Below are 18,689 nucleotides of genomic sequence, written 5' to 3' on the forward strand. Positions count from 1 at the left end.
TTTCAACATTGCATTTATGTTTCAGCCATTCAAGTGACAAGAATTGGTTGTCTTGGAAGCAATCTGCAATTGTGTGAAATCCTTCATCTGTCCAGCATGTGAAATATTTATTTTCTACGGCTGATTCACTAAACACAGGCTAAAAGAGGACAGTGGACTATAGTTTGTTATTCTCAAGTCTCACAGTCCCTAGACAACCAAATTAGATTGGGACATGGGGAAAGGGGAGAAAGCCCAGTTGTGGTACAGACTGTTAGCAGAAATCAATTGGAGAAAAAAACATATTAAGCTGTATAGGAGCTTTACTGACAATTGTGGAGCAAAGTGATGCTACTCTCATATTGTTTTTAGTGAGGCTGCAAAATTACAGAGTTTCCAATTAGTGAGAGGAATCCCCATCTCGTTCTTAAGCAATTACTTCTTTGGAGGATTAATTCTCTGTCATTTTTTGCTACATAAAAATTGCTTAATATTTTTGTATAATGGGGGAGGGGAGTTGTGGTTGGGAAGGAATTAAATGTGGGGTTAACACCTTGAGGTGGTCTAAACAAGATGCTCATTTTGATTATTTTGAACAATGTTTCTACAAAAATGTCATATGCCAGGCCTAAGTTAACTCTTCTGGGTGCATGGGACTAATGGATTTTGTGGGGTCTCATAGGATCTGGGGTGGAGCCAAAAATGAGGAGTTCAGTGTGCAGGAGGGGGCTGCTGGGGAAACATAATGGGGATGTGGGATCTGGGTGTGGATAAGTTGGGGATGGGGATGCAGGCAGGGTGTTGGCAGGAAGTAGGGTGCAGGAGTAAGATGGGCGCACACAGTCTGTGCAGAAGGTAGGGCATGCAAGATTTGGATGGAAGGTAGGGTGCAAGAGCAGGCTGGGGGTGGGTGAGTTGGGTCTGGGTGGGAGGTAGGGTGCGGGTGCTGACTGAGTATTGGGGTACAGCATCTGAGTGGGAGGTGGGGTGCAGGAGCAGGTTGAGGTTGGGATGAATGGTCTTGGTGGGAAGCAGGGTGCAGGAGCGGGATGGGGATGTATAGTCTGGGCAGGAGGCAGAGTGGAGCAGGGGGTGGGAGTTCAGGGTCTGAGTAGGAGGCAGGGTTCATGAGCAGGATGAGGGTTTGAGGTTTGGATGGGAAGTAGGGTGCAGGAGTAGGCTGGGGTGCAGGGTACGGGCAGGAGGTAGGGTGCAGAAGCAGGCTGAGAGTAGGGGAGCAGGGTCCGGGAGAGAGTGAAGGTGTAGGAGGAAGCATGGGATTGGGGCATTTACCTGGTGCAGCTCCTGGGAGGGGAAAAGTTGGCTATGTGTGGCCCTGCACTGGTATGCACTGCTCTCTCTCTCTCTCTCTCATTGGTCATGATTCCCAGCCAATGGGAATGGCAGAAGTGGAGCCTGCAGCAAGGATGCTAAATATTGAGTAATTTACTCGTCAAGTAGTCGGTGGAATTTCCATTGACTACTCAACTAGCTGACAGGCGCTTCTGCATTCCTCCACTGGGGCTCTTGTACATTTCAAAGAGGAATGCGGAACTCTGAGTGCAGCTGACTCCAGGGTGCACGTGGGTGCCTGCTTTGAAATGTACAAGAGTCCCCAGCGGGGGCTCTTGTGCATTTCAAAGCAGAAGCGCCCTCAAAGAGCCTGGGGTTGGCGGGGTATTCAGAGTCCCCCGATGACCCCGAGCTCCATGCTGCGCTGCTGCTTTGAAATGCCGCGCGGAGCCCAGGGCAGCTGGGGACCCCGGGCTCTGCGCACTGTACTGGGACCTGGGATCCCAGCTGACCCCGGGCTCCACACAAATGCCGCGGCCGCATTTCAAAGGGGCAGCGCCGCATAGCTGACCCCGGGCTCCTTGCAGTACTGCCCCTTTGAAATGCTGCCATGGCATTTGTGTAGAGCCTGGGGTCAGCTGGGGAGTTCTCAGCTGATCCCAGACTCTGTGCGCTATGCTGGAACCCAAGATCAGCTGGGGACAAACGTTGCGGTGGCGTTTCAAAGCGCCATTTCAAAGGTACGGGCTCCGTGTGGCGCTGATGCTTTGAAACATCCCTCTTCCCCCCACCTTTTTGCTGCTGCTATCTGATAGAGGCAGCAAGGGGAGAAGGAATTGACTAGTCGACTCGACTATCCGATAAGCATTTGCTTATATGTCGACTAGTCCTTAACATCCTTAGCCTGCAGGCACACGCAGGGGGAGAGGAGGGAGAAGAGGAAAGGAAGTGCATAGAGATGCTTACTCCCTCCCCCACCAGATAGAGGGCACTACGCACAGGTTTTAGGGGCTGCAGCTGCACACGGATGGGGAAAAAATTAGAGGAAACATTGCTGGAGAGCCCAGAGGGAGTGTCTTTGACCCCACGGATGCAGTTATACACGGGTGCATATTTGTTACTGGGTTGGTGAAATCTATTTATAGAACACACCATCTGCTTGGGGTGCCTGCTCTGAGATTGGTACTCATGGTGATGAACCACTCCAGACACTGTGACAATTCCATCAAAATTTTACCAATACACTTCAGGTCAGATACTAACACCTTATATGACTGAAAGACAAGACTGCAAACTCTCAGGTGATGCACAGAATTAGTCCTCCCTAAAATGAATCTGGAATTAAAGGGTGGGGGAGGAGGGAAAGGAAAGAAGGCAAGATGGTATCAAAATGGTGCCATTACTCTCAAGGCTCACCATGGTGAGATATGGATGCTATACACTGTTGGAAAATTACTGGCTTCCCACTGATGGGAAATATTTCTCTCTAGGCATAGTTGTTCGTAAGACAACAAACCTTAAATGTTAACAGACTCCCTGTTCCAGCAGTGCTGTTTGGCACTGGTCCTGGGACTTATATAGTACGGCTCTGACTGGTGTAGCTTTCAGTTCCTGGGATGTAACAGTCACTTATAAACATAGGAATGTAGGCTGCTGTAGGCCATGTCTTTGGTGTTATTATGTCTGTATGCATTACTTCCACCAATTAAAGTAATACAATAATTTTAAACACAGGGGGTGTGTCTAGACTACATGCCTCCTTCGACGGAGGCATGTAGATTAGCCAGATCGGAAGAGGGAAATGAAGCCGCGATTAAAATAATCGCGGCTTCATTTAAATTTAAATGGCTGCCCCGATCTGCCGATCAGCTGTTTGTCGGCAGATCGGGGGAGTCTGGACGCGATGCCCCGACAAAGAAGCCTTTCTTCATCGACACAGGTAAGCCTCGTGAAACCAGGTTTACCTGTGTCGATGAAGAAAGGCTTCTTTGTCGGGGCATCGCGTCCAGACTCCCCCGATCTGCCGACAAACAGCTGATCGGCAGATCGGGGCAGCCATTTAAATTTAAATGAAGCCGCGATTATTTTAATCGCGGCTTCATTTCCCTCTTCCGATCTGGCTAATCTACATGCCTCCGTCGAAGGAGGCATGTAGTCTAGACACACCCTTGCTGTGCATCATGATTATACTTTCCCAACCAGCTCACAGGAGGTGAAGGGGGAAGGGAGAAGTTGCTGTACTCCAAGTGCAACAAACTGTGCTAAGTACAAAAAGAGTCTTCTTGCCTACCACTCCATATGCTTGGAATGGCTCCCTCCCCCTCCCACTCTAGTGTATATAAAGTATCTTCCTTCTTCCTCAAATACTGAGAACCCATCTGTGCTGCAAAGTATTCCATCTGTATCAGCAACTAGTCCAGTGATGTGCTGCCAATGTTTCAACAAAGGGCTCCCATAAAAATGTTCCCCTTGGCTTGTAATAAACCCCATGTCCCAAGGGAGGGTGTGCAGGGACTGGGGAAACTATTCATTTGCTTTTTCTATTTCTACAAAATGTTTTCCCGGACCAAGGAAGGAGGCAGAAGTGTTTGGCAAACAAACTTATAGTATATGCCTTTTACTGGACATATTCAGTTTGATCCTGAGAATACAGATAAAATCGATTATAAGTACGGACCAATACTCACCATACATGCTTCAGAAGAGTTGAAAGCAGTGGGTTGGAATAAGCGCCTTTTAGAAAGACCAATGAGCTTCTCTTGAGACATTTTTAGGCGCTACAAGCTTGAGAATTATAAGGAGCAAATGAGTGAATTGTAAGGAGGGAAAATATCCCTCTACTCAACATTGTCTAACCCTGAATGAAGATTTGCAAAAAAATGACTAATGATTTGCAAAAAAAAATGGCCTCTATTCTTGGGTGCCCAACTGAGAGTAAACAGCAGGTACTCCTGAGAAAAAGCAGACAAATCCAAAATTTTTTTAAAAAGCCCAAAGCCTTGGTTGTTGTTTTAGTACAGGGATGGGCAACAATTTTTAAAGGGGGGGCCACTTCATAAATTTGTGAAGTGGCCCTGGGCCACCATGGCAGGGGTGGGGCCTTGAGTGTAAGGGGTGGGGCCAGAAAACTTCTCATGCTCCACCCTCCTACAGACTCTGATTGGGCTGGGGGTGGGGGAGAGCATGAAGTCTTTGAGCCCCTCTGGTGCCACCCCTGGCAAGGAAGGAGACTTTGCACACTCCCCTGTCCCCAGGTCTCAATTGGCCTGGGGGTGGGGAAGCCGCAGAGCGGCCATGGGCTGGATCCACCAACTTGGCGGGCTGGATCCAGCCCATGGAGGTTGTCCTGCTTACCCCGTTTTAGTACAAAGATCATTACATTAACCTTAAAAGTTTACTATCAAATTAAATGATGATATTCATCGAAATTATGAGAGTGACTATGCCTCCCCAACAGAGAGCAATTTAAATAGTGTTCTTAGACATTTTTATCAGAGCCACCCATATGCCGAATATGCAGCTGTGTAGGGCACCCAAAGTTTTAAGGCATCTGTGGGTCTGAATGTCCACCCACCTTCCTCTTCCTATCCCTGTTCTGTGGCGCTGCTTCCTCAATAGAGGATCTAGTTAACTTAGGTCTGGCAGGCTTTTTTACGTATCAGCAAAACATCAAATCTGTGAAAGAGCCATTCAAGTGGCAATTAAGTCATTTAACAGGCATTTGCCAACCTCGGGTATAGACTGTCAGTTTCTGAATTTACTGTGTTAATCTCAGGACCTCAGTTTAAAATTCGTTTTAAAAATATTTCATTTGTTGTTGCTGAAAATAATAAAATTACATCTCTAAAAACATCCCCTCAGGTACTAATAGGCACAGAGGCACTAGTTTAATAGCACTGCGTAAGGCACCATAAATCCTAAGAAAACTTAAAAAACAACAATGGTCCTGTAGCACCTTAGGCTTCCTACACTACCCCCCTAGTTAGAACTAGGGGGGTAATGTAGTCATACGGTGTTGCAAATGAAGCCCGGGAGGTGCAAATGAACCCGGTGGAACGAGGTATACAGCTAGTTCGGATTAGGAAGCCTAATCCAAACTAGCTAGTCCGTGCCGCGTGTAGTCGCACAGCACGGGGTCCGACCTAGCCGGCATTTAAAAATGGCGCCGGCCGGTTTTCTGCAAATGAAGCCCGGGAAATTCAAATCCCGGGCTTCATTTGCAACTCCGTATGACTACATTACCCCCCCTAGTTCGAACTAGGGGGGTAGTGTAGACATACCCTCAGAGATTAAGAAAAATATATAAATAGTATCATGAGCTTTAGTGGACACAACACGCTTCTTCAGATGACAAATATGGAGCAAGGGGCCCAGAGTTTGAAATATAAAGCAGAAAAAGAGGGGAGAAGGAGAGGACTGAAAGGAAAAAAAACACCATTTTAATTCATGTATTTGTACTAAAAGACGCTAATAGAGTAGGCTGAAGAAGTAGGCTGTGCCCACAAAAGCTCATGATACTATTTATATATTTTTGTTAGTCTCTAAGGTGCTACAGGACCATTGGGGCTTTTTAAAGGTTTTTTAGTTACAGGCTAATGTGGCTATCCCTCTGAAACCTACAAATCCTAAGGACAGCCCTGTTTTTAATCTTAACTTCAACAAGAAATACAACAGGTTGGGTCTCTCACCTAGTAACACAACTAGTACTGACCCTTTTGTTACACAGAGGACAAAATATGGCCCCAATTCAGAAAAGCACTGAAGCACGTTCTTGAATCCATCCCAATACAAATGCTAAACTTAAGGCACATATTTAAGCACTCTATTGAATAGGGATGTTAAAATGCAGGTATTGAACTAATCGAATTGTCAACAAAATTTTTATTGACCACTCGATCAGTTGATAGATAGCCCAGCTCAGTTCCGACTTGCGCCAGGTGCAGGACCAAACCCCACTATGGCTCTGCATTTTAAAAGGCAGTAGGAGCCGGGGAGACTGCCCCCTGGCTCCTACTGCATTTTAAATTGCAGAGCCACAGCAGGATTTTGTCACACACACACCCCTGTGCGTGGGGGTCCTACCGGGGATTTGAGACCTCCCACGCCCAGTGAATGCTGCTGCAAAGAGCCTCTACCTGCAGCCGGATCACCACGCACACGGGCTGCTGCATGGCAGCAGTCCCTGTGCATGGGGGTGAGGTCTCAACTTCCCACTGAGACTCCTCACACACAGGGACTGCTGCTGTGAAGCAGCCCCTGCCCACGGTGACCTGGCCTGAGAGAGGCAGCAGTGTTTGGGGTGGGTTGGAATGGGCAGCACCACGGAGATGGTGCTGGGGGGAACCAGCTTTTAAACCAGCTCCCTCCAGCACTGGCTCCTGCTCCCCCCCCCCCCGCCTCCTCTGATACAGAGGCAGAAATGTCGGGGGGGAGGAATGTGAGTAGTCGACTGGACTACCCCATATGCACAGGCTTATCAGGTAGTCAACTACTCCTTTACATCCTTACTATTGAATAGGCAGGGACTTAAGCACACGTTTAAGTGCTTTGTTGCACCTATGTTCCAAATGATTGCACGAAGCAATCTGAACTACTTTGTTAAATGGAATATTTACTAAAGTCTCTTTCTTCATAGGGCAACAGTGGAGCATGCAGCATTCCAACAGGACAGTGTTATAACTGCTTAAGGCTGAATTCAGAAAGGCGTCCAAAGAGTTCAGTGCTCAAATGCCAACGCCATTAGGAAATAGTGGAAACCCCATCCTATTTCTATCCTTCCAAGTTAGAAAAATATTGTGGAAAAAAGGAATCTTAAATGTATGCAATCAATCTCCAAATGCTAAAATATTTGAAATTGCATCCTTTCACCATTTATTACTGGTGTATTACACTTGCTCCAGGGATGGACATAAGCTGACTATGCAATCCAAGCTCCATAAGCACCTTGCCAGAGATTGAGCAGGGTGGTGCTCAATATGCAAGAAGGCCTCTTTCCTTTGGGATTTACCATGGTGAGGATACGCTGCTCCTAGAAGCCCCAATGGGCTAGAGGTTATCTGCATGTGTAGTAAAAGACCATCCCTGCTCCGAAGAATCAAAGTACATAATGCAGGCAAAAAAGTGCTGGAAAATAGGTATTATTCCCATTTTACAGACAGTGAACTGAGACCAAGAGAGATTTAAGTCATTTGTTCAAGGTTGCAGAGAGACTTGAAGCAGAGAAAGGAATGGAACCCCGTTCTCTTGAGTCCCAGGGCAGTGCCTTAACCACAGAGGCAGCCTTCTCCCTGTTTTCATCATAAACATGCAAAAATATGATAAAGATAGCTGGAATTTCCATTGTGTTCATTCCAGTGAAGGAATGCAAAGTATACTGCAATCATCTGTGGATTAATCCTCAAATCATTACCATACCATATAATCCTTATCTAACACATGAGGAAACTGAGGCTCAAAGAGGTAGCGACTTAATCAAAAATCACATAAGAACTTGGTTGAGCTGGCAACAGAATTTCCTCCTCCTTTTCTCCTTCTCCCCCTGCCCGTGACACTCCTAAGCTATGTCTAGACTGCAAGCCTCTTTCGAAAGAGGCTTTTTCGAAAGATACTTTCGAAAAAGCCTCTTTCGAAAAAGAGTGTCTAGACTGCAAGCGGAAATTTCTAAAAAGCAAGCCGCTTTTTCGAAAGAGAGCACCCAGGCAGTCTGGAAGCTCTCTTTCGAAAAACCTGTTTGCATTCAAGAATGCCTTTTTTCGAAAGAGCACTTTCGAAAAAAGTCGTTCTTCCTCGAGAAATTAGGTTTACCACCGTCAAAAGAAAAGCTGCGTTCTTTCGATTTAATTTCGAAAGAACACAGCTGCAGCCTAGACGCAGGTGAAGTTTTTTCGAAAAAAGGCTACTTTTTTTTAAAAAAACCCTGAGTCTGGACACAGCCCTATAGATGGTGTGCTGATTCATTTTCAGCAGCTCATACACATATGATCTAAGCCATCAAATGCCAGCAATGCCCCTCTGCTATATATATTAGCCAAACTGGACAGTTGCTGTGACAAAGGATCAATGGACACAAATCAGACATCAGGAATGGTAACACACATAAAACTGTAGGGGAACATTTTAACCTGCCTGATTACGCAATCATGGGTTTAAAAAGTAGACATTCTTCTCCAAAGGAATTTTATCACCCAATTACAGAAGGAGACAGCTGAACTGAAATTCATTTACAAATCCAACCCTATCAACTTGGGCTTAATTAAAGATATTAACTGGTTACACATTACAAATGCAATTTCCCCTGCCTTTGACATATGCATTTACCCATCAAAAGCTATGAATGGGACACATCCAGCCTGACTCAATTAGTGTCTTTAACACTGGTCCTAAAATTAACAGGTAACTGCTTTTGCTGTTATATGTACTCTGGATTCTGTGATTTCAACTCCAAATCATCTGATGAATTGGGTTTTACCCAAGAAAGTTCATGTCCCAATATATTTGTAATTCTCTAAGGGCATGTCTACACTAGGGAGTTATTTCAAAATAAGTTATTTTCAAATAATAACTCCTGAAATAACAATTTTGAAATACTGCTAAACCTTGTCACTAAGGGTACGTCTAGACTACAGAACTTTTCCGGGATCCTGGAAAAGCTCTGTTCCATTTAAGGAACATGTCTGTTCCATTCAAGGAACATGTCTACTTTTTCGAAAGAAAAAAAATGTTGGAAAAGCAGACGCGTTTTTCCAGCATTCCTTACAAGGAAGAAGGGATGTTCTGAAAGAGTTTTTTCCCCCTGACATCTGGCCCCGTGTAGACGGGCCAAATGTTGGAAAAGCCTCTTTCAGAAGAAAAGCAGAAAAAGATACGCAAATTGCGAAGTGCAATTTGCGTATCTTTTTCTGACTTTTCTTTGTAGTGTAGACACAGCCAAGCAGGAGCTATTATTTCGAAATAACAAGCCCTTTATTTCAAAATAACGGGCTTGGTAGTGTGGACGCTTGCCTTGATATTTTGAAATAAGAGGAGTTGTTTCAAAATAACTTCATAGTGTGGACATGCCCTAAGGTGCCACAGGGCTGCTCTTTGTTTTTCAAGTTGCTTTGTAATACAATGGCCTGCCACACTGTAAAGAATGTGGGAGCAAGAATGGAGGAGTTACATGACTCCACAAATTAAAAGACAACTCATCTGCCTGCCCACAGCTTGTGGTAAGAACAGCTCCTTCCCACTACTCCACTAATGAGTTAGCCCTCTCTGCAAATGTAGAGGGAAAGAGACGAGAACCTGCAAGACAATACCATTGGTCTAGGAAATTTGAGAGTGGGATGGCTTTTATCTAAACACATCACAAGTAAGATATACATCTTCATCTATTAAAGGAATGAGTCATTCACCATTTTCTTAAATAACAGCAAATGTAAAATTTTGGAATCATGATAAATGTAGGTAAAGCAACACAATGGTTAAATAAATAGATAGAGTAGATCCTCCTAACTGGCAAAAAACACCGTCAAATTTAAACATCAACATGTTTTCATGGTTATTCACCAATAAGAATTAGCCTTCGGGAAAATATCTACAAAGTACAAATGCAAAACATAGTTAAAATTGATTATTTAAACTGAGGTTTCCCGCTTGCTGATTTAAATCACGTTGACTTCAATCAGTCGATCCTGTGGTCCTTTTCTACAGTAGCCACAATCCTCACCAGAGACTTAACCTACCAGCCTAGTCAAGAGGCTCTGCATCACAGACATGTCTCCCTTTCCAAATGCTGGCTTTTATACATTCAGCAGCCCTTTTTGTCCAACAGTGAATACTTTCTTCAAATGCAGATACAAATATCTTGGTTTAAAACTCTCAACAGTGCTTGCAATGGTGTGTACCTTTAAAATCATCGCAGAGCTACATTCTGAGATTCTGATCAGGAAGGATCAGTCAGTATTGCAAAAATTACTGTACAGGTTGTACCTCCAAAACCCAGCACTCAGGTCTGGCAACATCCCTTGTGTAGCAGGACCAGAGAGCACAGGAGCCTAAGGGCAGGAGGGACTAGGGCCAGAGCTCTGTGGCAGCCTTCAGCAGCCCACAGCAGCAAAGGGCCAGGCTGGAGTCCCTCGGCAGCATGAGTTGGCGTGGGGCCAGAGTTTCTTGACTCCCCCCCAGGAGAGTGGGGACAGAGCACTGTGGCAGCTCCTGGGAGCATTGGGCTGGAGTTGAGCCCTGTGGCAGCCTAGGGCCAGGGCCCTGCAGCAGCTCCTGGAGCATAGGGCTGGGGCCAGGGCCCCATAGCACCCCGCTAGTGTGCAGGGCCAAAGCCCTGCAGCAACACGCTAGAGTGTGGGCCTGGGCTGGGCTGGAGCTGGAGCCCCACAACTGCCCTTGGGTGCACAGGGCTGGATCCCTGCGGCAGAAGCCAGAGCTAGAGCCTGTGTTGGCTCAGTAAGCCAGAAGCAGCTGGACAAGCAGCACAGACAGGTTTGGGGGAGAGAGGAGGGTGAGGCAGGGTGGTTGCTGGGGCAGCCTGCCAGCAGTAGGCGATGGGGCTTGGGACTGGTGGCAGGACACCATCCTTGGTCCGGCAAATTCTCTCATTCGGGACTGGTCAGGAGTGCCAAGTCCACTCTGCACAAGTCCACCTGTGATATATAAGTGAAGTGCCTATTCCTTTTTAATGGGTAGGTGCATGGGCAGAGATGGCAATGGAGTTAGTTACAGGGACTGGTTCCTGGGTCTATCCTAGTGATACCATCATAGGAGCTAAACACATCAGCCATACCATCAAAGGTTCGTTCACCTGCACATCTACTAGTGTGATATATGTCATTATGTACCAGCTTATGCCATAACAAATGGTTAGTCTTTAAGGTGCCACTGGATTTGTTTTTCTGTAGCTAATTTTGTTGCAATCAATGGCTCTGTTTTCACATTAATCAGGTTAACTAAAAATAGGTATACATCTCTCAGTTTTAACTAACAGGCATTTATTAAAACAGGTCTCCAGTACTGTTAAAAAAACAAAAAACACACTTTGTCCCTGGCAAAGAAAAAAAGCGATAAAAGCTTTAAGGATAAAATTGGACAAAAAGGTGATGAGGGTAATTCAGGGATGCAAAATTCTGTTCCGGCATTGATTAGGCAGTTAGTTGATCACCAAACTAACTACTATGAGAATCAAGTAAATAGCATTAAATAAATGGTTGTAAGTATTCATTCCAATTAAGAATGTATTTGCTGTGGATGGGCACAGCCCCTTTTTATATTTGCTTCCCACTAATGGCTCTGCAAAACAAATGTGAAGGTTGTATTCTCTAGGATTCCCTTCTATAACTAGTGTAAGTGACACAAGTTTGGCACTGTTTGACAAAGATGGGAGGAAAGAGGGTTCCCAGAATACTCTGACAGAGCCACTACATAAAGGTAATTACACTAGTCAAAGAGCTGACTTTCTGCACCCTTCAGAGCTAGAACCATGTACACACACACCTAATTACTGTTTGTCAATGACTGAGGTGATGAGAGAAATTTCCCATCAGGAAATTCAAACAAGAAATAAATTGGAGAAAATCCTACCCTAAGCAGAACAAGAGGGAGAACTTGTCAAATAAATTATTCAGTCTGCTTCAGCTGCATCACATATATAGGCAGTCCCCGAGTTACGAGGATCCGACTTATGTCGGATCCGCACTTACGAACGGGGCTTTCTCGCCCCGGAGCTCGCAGGCAGCGGGACCGCCCAGAGCGCAGCGGTCCTGCCACCTCGACCTCCGGGGCGAGAAAAGCTGCTCCGGGTGCCCCTGGTCTGCTGGGGACCGTCTCCAGCAGACCAGGGACACCTGGAGCAAAGCCGGGGAGGCGGAAGGGTCCCACACTTCTGAGGCTTTGCTCTGGCAAAGCCAGGGAGGCGCGGGACTCCGCCGCCGCTGCCGCTTTGCTCCCGGTGCCCCTGGTCTGCTGGGGATCGTCTCCAGCAGACCAGGGACACCTGGAGCAAAGCCGGGGAGGCGGAAGGGTCCCGCACCTCTGAGGCTTTGCTCTGGCAAACCCGGGGAGGCGTGGGACTCCGCCGCCGCTGCCGCTTTGCTCCTGGTGCCTCTGGTCTGCTGGGGACCGTCTCCAACAGACCAGGGACACCTGGAGCAAAGCCGGGGAGGCAGAGGGGTCCCACACCTCTGAGGCTTTGCCAGAGCAAAGCCTCAGAGGCGCGGCACCCCGCCGCCGCTGCCGCTTTGCTCCCGGTGCCCCTGGTCTGCTGGGGATCGTCTCCAGCAGACCAGGGACACCTGGAGCAAAGCCGGGGAGGCGGAAGGGTCCCACACTTCTGAGGCTTTGCTCTGGCAAAGCCAGGGAGGCGCGGGACTCCGCCGCCGCTGCCGCTTTACTCCCGGTGCCCCTGGTCTGCTGGGGATCGTCTCCAGCAGACCAGGGACACCTGGAGCAAAGCCGGGGAGGCGGAAGGGTCCCGCACCTCTGAGGCTTTGCTCTGGCAAACCCGGGGAGGCGTGGGACTCCGCCGCCGCTGCCGCTTTGCTCCTGGTGCCTCTGGTCTGCTGGGGACCGTCTCCAACAGACCAGGGACACCTGGAGCAAAGCCGGGGAGGCAGAGGGGTCCCACACCTCTGAGGCTTTGCCAGAGCAAAGCCTCAGAGGCGCGGCACCCCGCCGCCGCTGCGGCTTTGCTCCCTGTGTCCTTGGTCTGCTGGGGGGGGGGGGGGAGGGCGGCGCAGCTAGTGGCCCCCCCCAGCAGACCAGGGAGACGTGAAGCAAAGCCCCGGGCCTGTGGTAGAACAGGTGGGGTGCTGCCGGTTGGTCCCGCAGCACCGCTCCTTGGCGCTACTGGACCAACCCGGCAGCACCCCAGCTGCTCTGCCCCAGGAGTCCTGATTCAGCCGCTGGTGATCAGTTTCAGCAGCAGCTGACTTGGGGACACCTGGGGTTCTTAAGTTGAATCTGTATGTAAGTCAGAACTGGCGTCCAGATTCAGCCGCTGTTAAAACTGATCAGTTTCAGCAGCGGCTGAATCTGGATGCCAGTTCCGACTTACATACAGATTCAACTTAAGAACAAACCTACAGTCCCTATCTTGTCGTAACCCGGGGACTGCCTGTAGAGATATTTCAGTGACAAGGCAAAAGGATACACCTTCTCGCCATTGGGTGAACCTGCAGCGCAGAGAACAGATGAGCCACCCATTAACTGCACTGAAGGAAAGAGACAGTTCTTTTTTTATTCAGTTCAAAGACTGAGGGGTTTTCTTTCATTCATTTGGACCTGGTAGTTTTAAATCAGCTGAGACTCACTCAGCTCTTCAATAGTCAGTAGCAACATTGACAGCAGAGGTAAATCACTCAGTACAATCGAGTATTTAGATAGTGCAAGCAGACAATAAGTCTATTTAAATAACATAGAGTTACTGTTCTACTTGAACAATTAAAGCATTGTATTGATGTGAAAATGACACTTTATATCATCTCATCACTTATGATATCAGTCATGATCTATAACTCTTCTGCTTTCTTCATCACTGATTTTTGTGATACAGATTTCATTGTTAAAAATTCATTATCTACCCAAAGTCACCAGACTACAGTATATTAGACACTGCAGTTAATTCCTGTTCCAAATGTAAAGGAAAACTGGGAGATCTTAATCCCACAAATCCTTGTGTGACCAAGGGGACGGGCAGACTTGCTAGGCCCTGGGTCAAGGGAGGGGACTGGTTCTGTGCTTCTGGAAGTGGTGGCACCTGAGTGGAAGAGGTGGCGCTCTGGCAGAGATTGAAAGAGCCTGGGGCTCAAAATGCCACTGCTGCTACAATAGTGGTGGAGCCTTGGTCCCAGGGCAATTTTCCCCTTTCCCCTCACCCCATCAATGGGCCTGTGTGTGACACAGAACAAGATGCACTGTCCATGGTACATTTGGATGCTATATATGGGCACAGAGCTGACCCAAGGAGGGCACAGGACCTGGGGAAACCATTCCTAGTAACCCTCCCAGTTCCTGCTTCTGCTCCACCCACTCCACACCCCTGCTCCATCCCTTCCCCCACGCTCCACCCCTGCCTGTCCCACGGCAAAACCTTTCCTGCTCCTGCTCCACTCCCTTCCCCCCCACAAACTGAGGCATTATCCTGGGCTGGATGACACAGCCGTGATACCCTCCCAGCCTGCTGGGCCTCGCTTCTCCACAGCAGCGGGAAGTGGAGCGCCTTGGGGCCGGGGCTCTCTGCTTCCTGCTGCTACGGAGAAGCTGAGTGTATGAGTGTAGTGGAATGGGAAGAGACAGTGGGGCGGAGTGGAGCACACTGTTGGGCCCCTCTAGCTCCTGATGCCCAGGTGAATGTGGGAGGGGCCTACCCTTGCTGTCTCCCTGAGCTAGGCTCATACATAAGACCATTGAGATGGCCCCTGAGGGGTCCTCCAAAGTCCGGGGCTTGGGGCATCCGCCCTGAACCATCCTATATACAGGGCGGCGCCGCATAGGCATATATGAGGTTAAACACTGGACATGATCTTTCACACTGACAATAAGACCCAGAATTCTTACACATATGTCCTTCATTCCAAGAGTGCAGGGAATGAAAGGAATGTCCTTTGACTAGAGAATGAGTATGTCTCAAGAAACATGGGTTTAAAGTGACACTGAACCCTTGAAATGTAGTCTGTTAAAAACAGTTTAGAAGACTCAGTCGAAACTGACTACACAAAACGCTATGAATCATACTATCTAAGCACTATCTGATGCCCAAAATGAATAAAAGGAGAGAAACAGAATTAGTCTAATTTCTTCCAACTACACGAATCCTAAGTGTTTCTTGTAAAATGGTTCGGAAATGTTTTTTTGGTCAAGAAGTCAGGTGTTTTTATGTTGATAGTTTCTCTTTAAGAATGACTGTCATTATGGTAGTGTAGCACTTCACTATGCATTCCAGTCTCTGGCCTTATAATATTACAGGAGGAGTCATTATAATATTACATGGTCACAAAACAGATGTCTTGCAGCAGGATCAGTTTCCCTACTCTCCCTGCCCTGATCATCTCTTTTTACCTAACCTCTTGTATAAGCCTATGTATCTAAACTATTCAGGGTCAAGATCAGAGTAGTAAGAATGGCCATATTGGATGGGTCCAATGGTCCACTGTGTATGCCTAAATCTATTAAGCATTTTTGTAAACCTCCCTCTAAAATGTAATGCAGATAAAGATTCTTAAATATCTACACTATACATATTTTTTCTTAGTCTCTTAGGTGCTACTGGACTACTCTTTTTTAAGTTTTTTAAAGTTACAGACTAACACTGCCATCTTTAAATGTGTGATCACTTATAAACATAACTCATGAGCTCTTATGAATGTAGGAATTCTATTGAATTCCAGAGACTATAGCAATAGCCATCTTAGCAATTCCTGTAAATATAAAAATAAAATAAATAATAAGAAAAAAATCTTGAGTCCATCAACAAGCATTTTGAAGAGCAACAATATGGAACCAAATGTAATTTTCCAATAGACTTTGCTTAATGTTGTCCTGTATGTTAAGGAAAACTTTCGACATCTGCCCATGAAATCCCCTTAGTCCACTTTTAGGGAGAAAGATATATTGTGGCATTCTTTCCTAAATAAATAGTCTTCACTGGTTGCAGGACAAAAGGATGGGGAAATTTACTTTTTCTTAATTTACAAAAGAAGTGAAAGCTTAGCTCCCTATCTTATCCCTAGCCAACTTGGTGAAGGTTCTGAAAGAAAATAACCATGAAATGGAAATAAGTGCATCAGATACATGACTATATTTTTGTCTTATAAAACAATACTATGTACTGTATGTATATAGTGATAAATAACCTTTCTGGGTAAGCAAATAAATTGATGCACTTCATTTGGTCTTTATAACGCATGTGTGTTTTGCATGAGTACTCAGTTTTTCACAAGGAATTTTCATATTCTTCCCAAATCATCACCCTTCTGGTTAAACAAGACTAAGGCCCATCCTGAAGAATGAAATGACTTGTTACCAAAAAAAAAAAATTACAACATAATACACAGGGTGGTATATTGGGCAGAAATAACTATGGAACTACATGTTCTGTGCTTCTTTCTATTTTATGCATTTTGGCTACCTCTAGACTGCAGAGTACAAAATACCTGTGTCTTCTCATAAGACTTGTTAAAATGGTTGCATTCCCAAGCAAATATTTTTTTTAATTTGAACTCACAAACGATACATTACACACAACAAATTTTATGGCAGGAAGAAGAATCTCTTTCTTTAGTATGCGAAGTCTGATGTATACATTAAGGCTACATCTCCACTACATGCTTCTTGTGCAAGAAGCCTTTTGTTCAAGAGTTTTTGCAGAAAAACGTCTTGCACAAGAGCACGTCCACACCTCAAAGCACATCGCAAAAGCAATGTGCTTTTGCACAAGAGAGCTTCTACACTGCATGGACACTCTTGCACAAGAAAGCTCTGATAGCCATTCACAGAATGGCAATCAGAGCACCTGTGCTTTTTCCAATAGGGGGTTTCTTGTACAACTGGAGTGTCCACACTTGCCTTCTTGCGCAATAGCTACAGTGCTAAAAGCAGTTATGCCTCGGAAAAGGCGGTTTACCTAGGGAGGAAAAAGCCCTCTGTTCTGCCATTTAAACTGCCCATTTAATTGCACAAGAGCTCATTTGAGGTATGGATATTCCGCAGGTTTTGGCACAAAACCAGCTGCTTTTGCACAAAAACCTTCTAGTGTAGATGTAGCCTAAGTGTAGGGTTGACAGGTGTCCGGTTTTGAACGGGACTGTCCAGTATTTGAGCTTTCTGTTCAGGAAACAAATTGAGAAAATATAAATGAGCAAATATAAATGTCTGGTATTTCTAAATAAGATGTAACGTAGATTGTGATATACAGGCAGTCCCCGAGTTACGCGGATCCAATTTACGTCGGATCCGCAGTTACGAACGGGGATTTTCTCGCCCCGGAGGACTGGAGCGGCGGGACGCCTGGTCCCGCCGCCCGCCTCCTCCAGGGCGAGAAAAGCTGCTCCCCGTCTCCCTGGTCTGCTGGGGGAGCCAGCAGACCAGGGAGACGGGGAGCAAAGCGGCGGAGGACCCGGGGCCGGACCCGTGGCCGCTTCCAGATCAGCTGGAAGCGCCGCGGGTCCGGCCGGGTCCTCCGCGGCTTTGCTCAGCGTCTCCCCGGTCTGCAGACCAGGGAGACACTGAGCAAAGCGGCGGAGGACCCCGGCCGGAACCGCGGCGCTTCCAGCTGATCTGGAAGCGCCGCGGTCCGGCCCGGGTCCTCCGCGGCTTTGCTCCACGTCTCCCTGGTCTGCTGGGGGGGGATGCAGCTAGTGCCCCCCCCAGCAGACCAGGGAGACGTGGAGCAAAGCCCCGGGCCTGTGGTAGAGCAGGTGGGGTGCTGCCGGTTGGTCCCGCAGCACCGCTCCTTGGTGCTACTGGACCAACCCGGCAGCACCCCAGCTGCTCTGCCCCAGGAGTCCTGATTCAGCCGCTGCTGATCAGTTTCAGCAGTGGCTGAATCAGGACGCCTGGGGCAGAGCAGCTGGGGTGCTGCTGGGTTGGTCCAGTAGCGGCGAGGAGCGGCCGCGCTACTGGACCAACCCAGCAGCACCCGAGCTGCTCTGCCCCAGGCTTCCCCAAGTTAGCCGCTGCTGAAACTGACCAGCGGCTGACTACAGGAAGCCCGAGGCAGAGTTGCTCTGCCCCGGGCTTCCTGGAATCAGCTGCTGATCAGTTTCAGCAGCAGCTGACTTGGGGACGCCTGGGGTTCTTAAGCTGAATCTGTATGTAAGTCAGAACTGGTGTCCAGATTCAGCCGCTGTTGAAACTGATCAGTTTCAGCAGCGGCTGAATCTGGATGCCAGTTCCGACTGTTACACCTTGGTTCGGTGATGTGATGGGAGCCTCAAGGGTTAAAGCCGACTACCCAGTGAAAACTACTGGATGATGGTGAAACAAATGATTTTTATTAAGTGGTCAAAACCAGCAATTAACAAGTAGGTGTTTAAACTAGCAATTGCTCAGTACTTTTACAGCATAGAAAAGCTTGGGCACAATTATACCCAACTGATTACAATTCTTTGATTACAATTCACTTATATCAAATCACTATCCCTAATTCGCCTAAGGCTACGTAGCATACAAATGAAAAATACAAAAAACAAAGCCAAAATAATGATAATAAAAGAACCACCCACAGCCAATCCCTCCAGTGTCACTTTAGGACAGCTGGTGGAGTTAGTCATTGATTTTTTACTGTTACAATTTGACAACTCAAAGGTTTTTCTTCTAACACTAATACCTGGGCTAAAGCTTAACCCTTTCACATAGCACAAAATCACACTATCTATACAATACAATTAATATGACTTACTTATACTTCACAGGATTATAGGATATAATTA

At 46.9% G+C, this 18,689-nt stretch overlaps 1 protein-coding gene across 11 annotated transcripts in view; it reads right to left on the reverse strand.

Annotated features, from left to right (window-relative positions):
• Positions 1-18,689, reverse strand: part of ENOX1 (ecto-NOX disulfide-thiol exchanger 1) — a 549,328-nt gene that overhangs the window by 227,103 nt on the left and 303,536 nt on the right. The gene's annotated exons all lie outside the window — the stretch shown is intronic.

The sequence above is a fragment of the Pelodiscus sinensis genome, chromosome 1 (genome assembly GCF_052426305.1).
Source record: "Pelodiscus sinensis isolate ZL-2025 chromosome 1, ASM5242630v1, whole genome shotgun sequence".
NCBI lineage: Eukaryota > Metazoa > Chordata > Testudines > Trionychidae > Pelodiscus > Pelodiscus sinensis.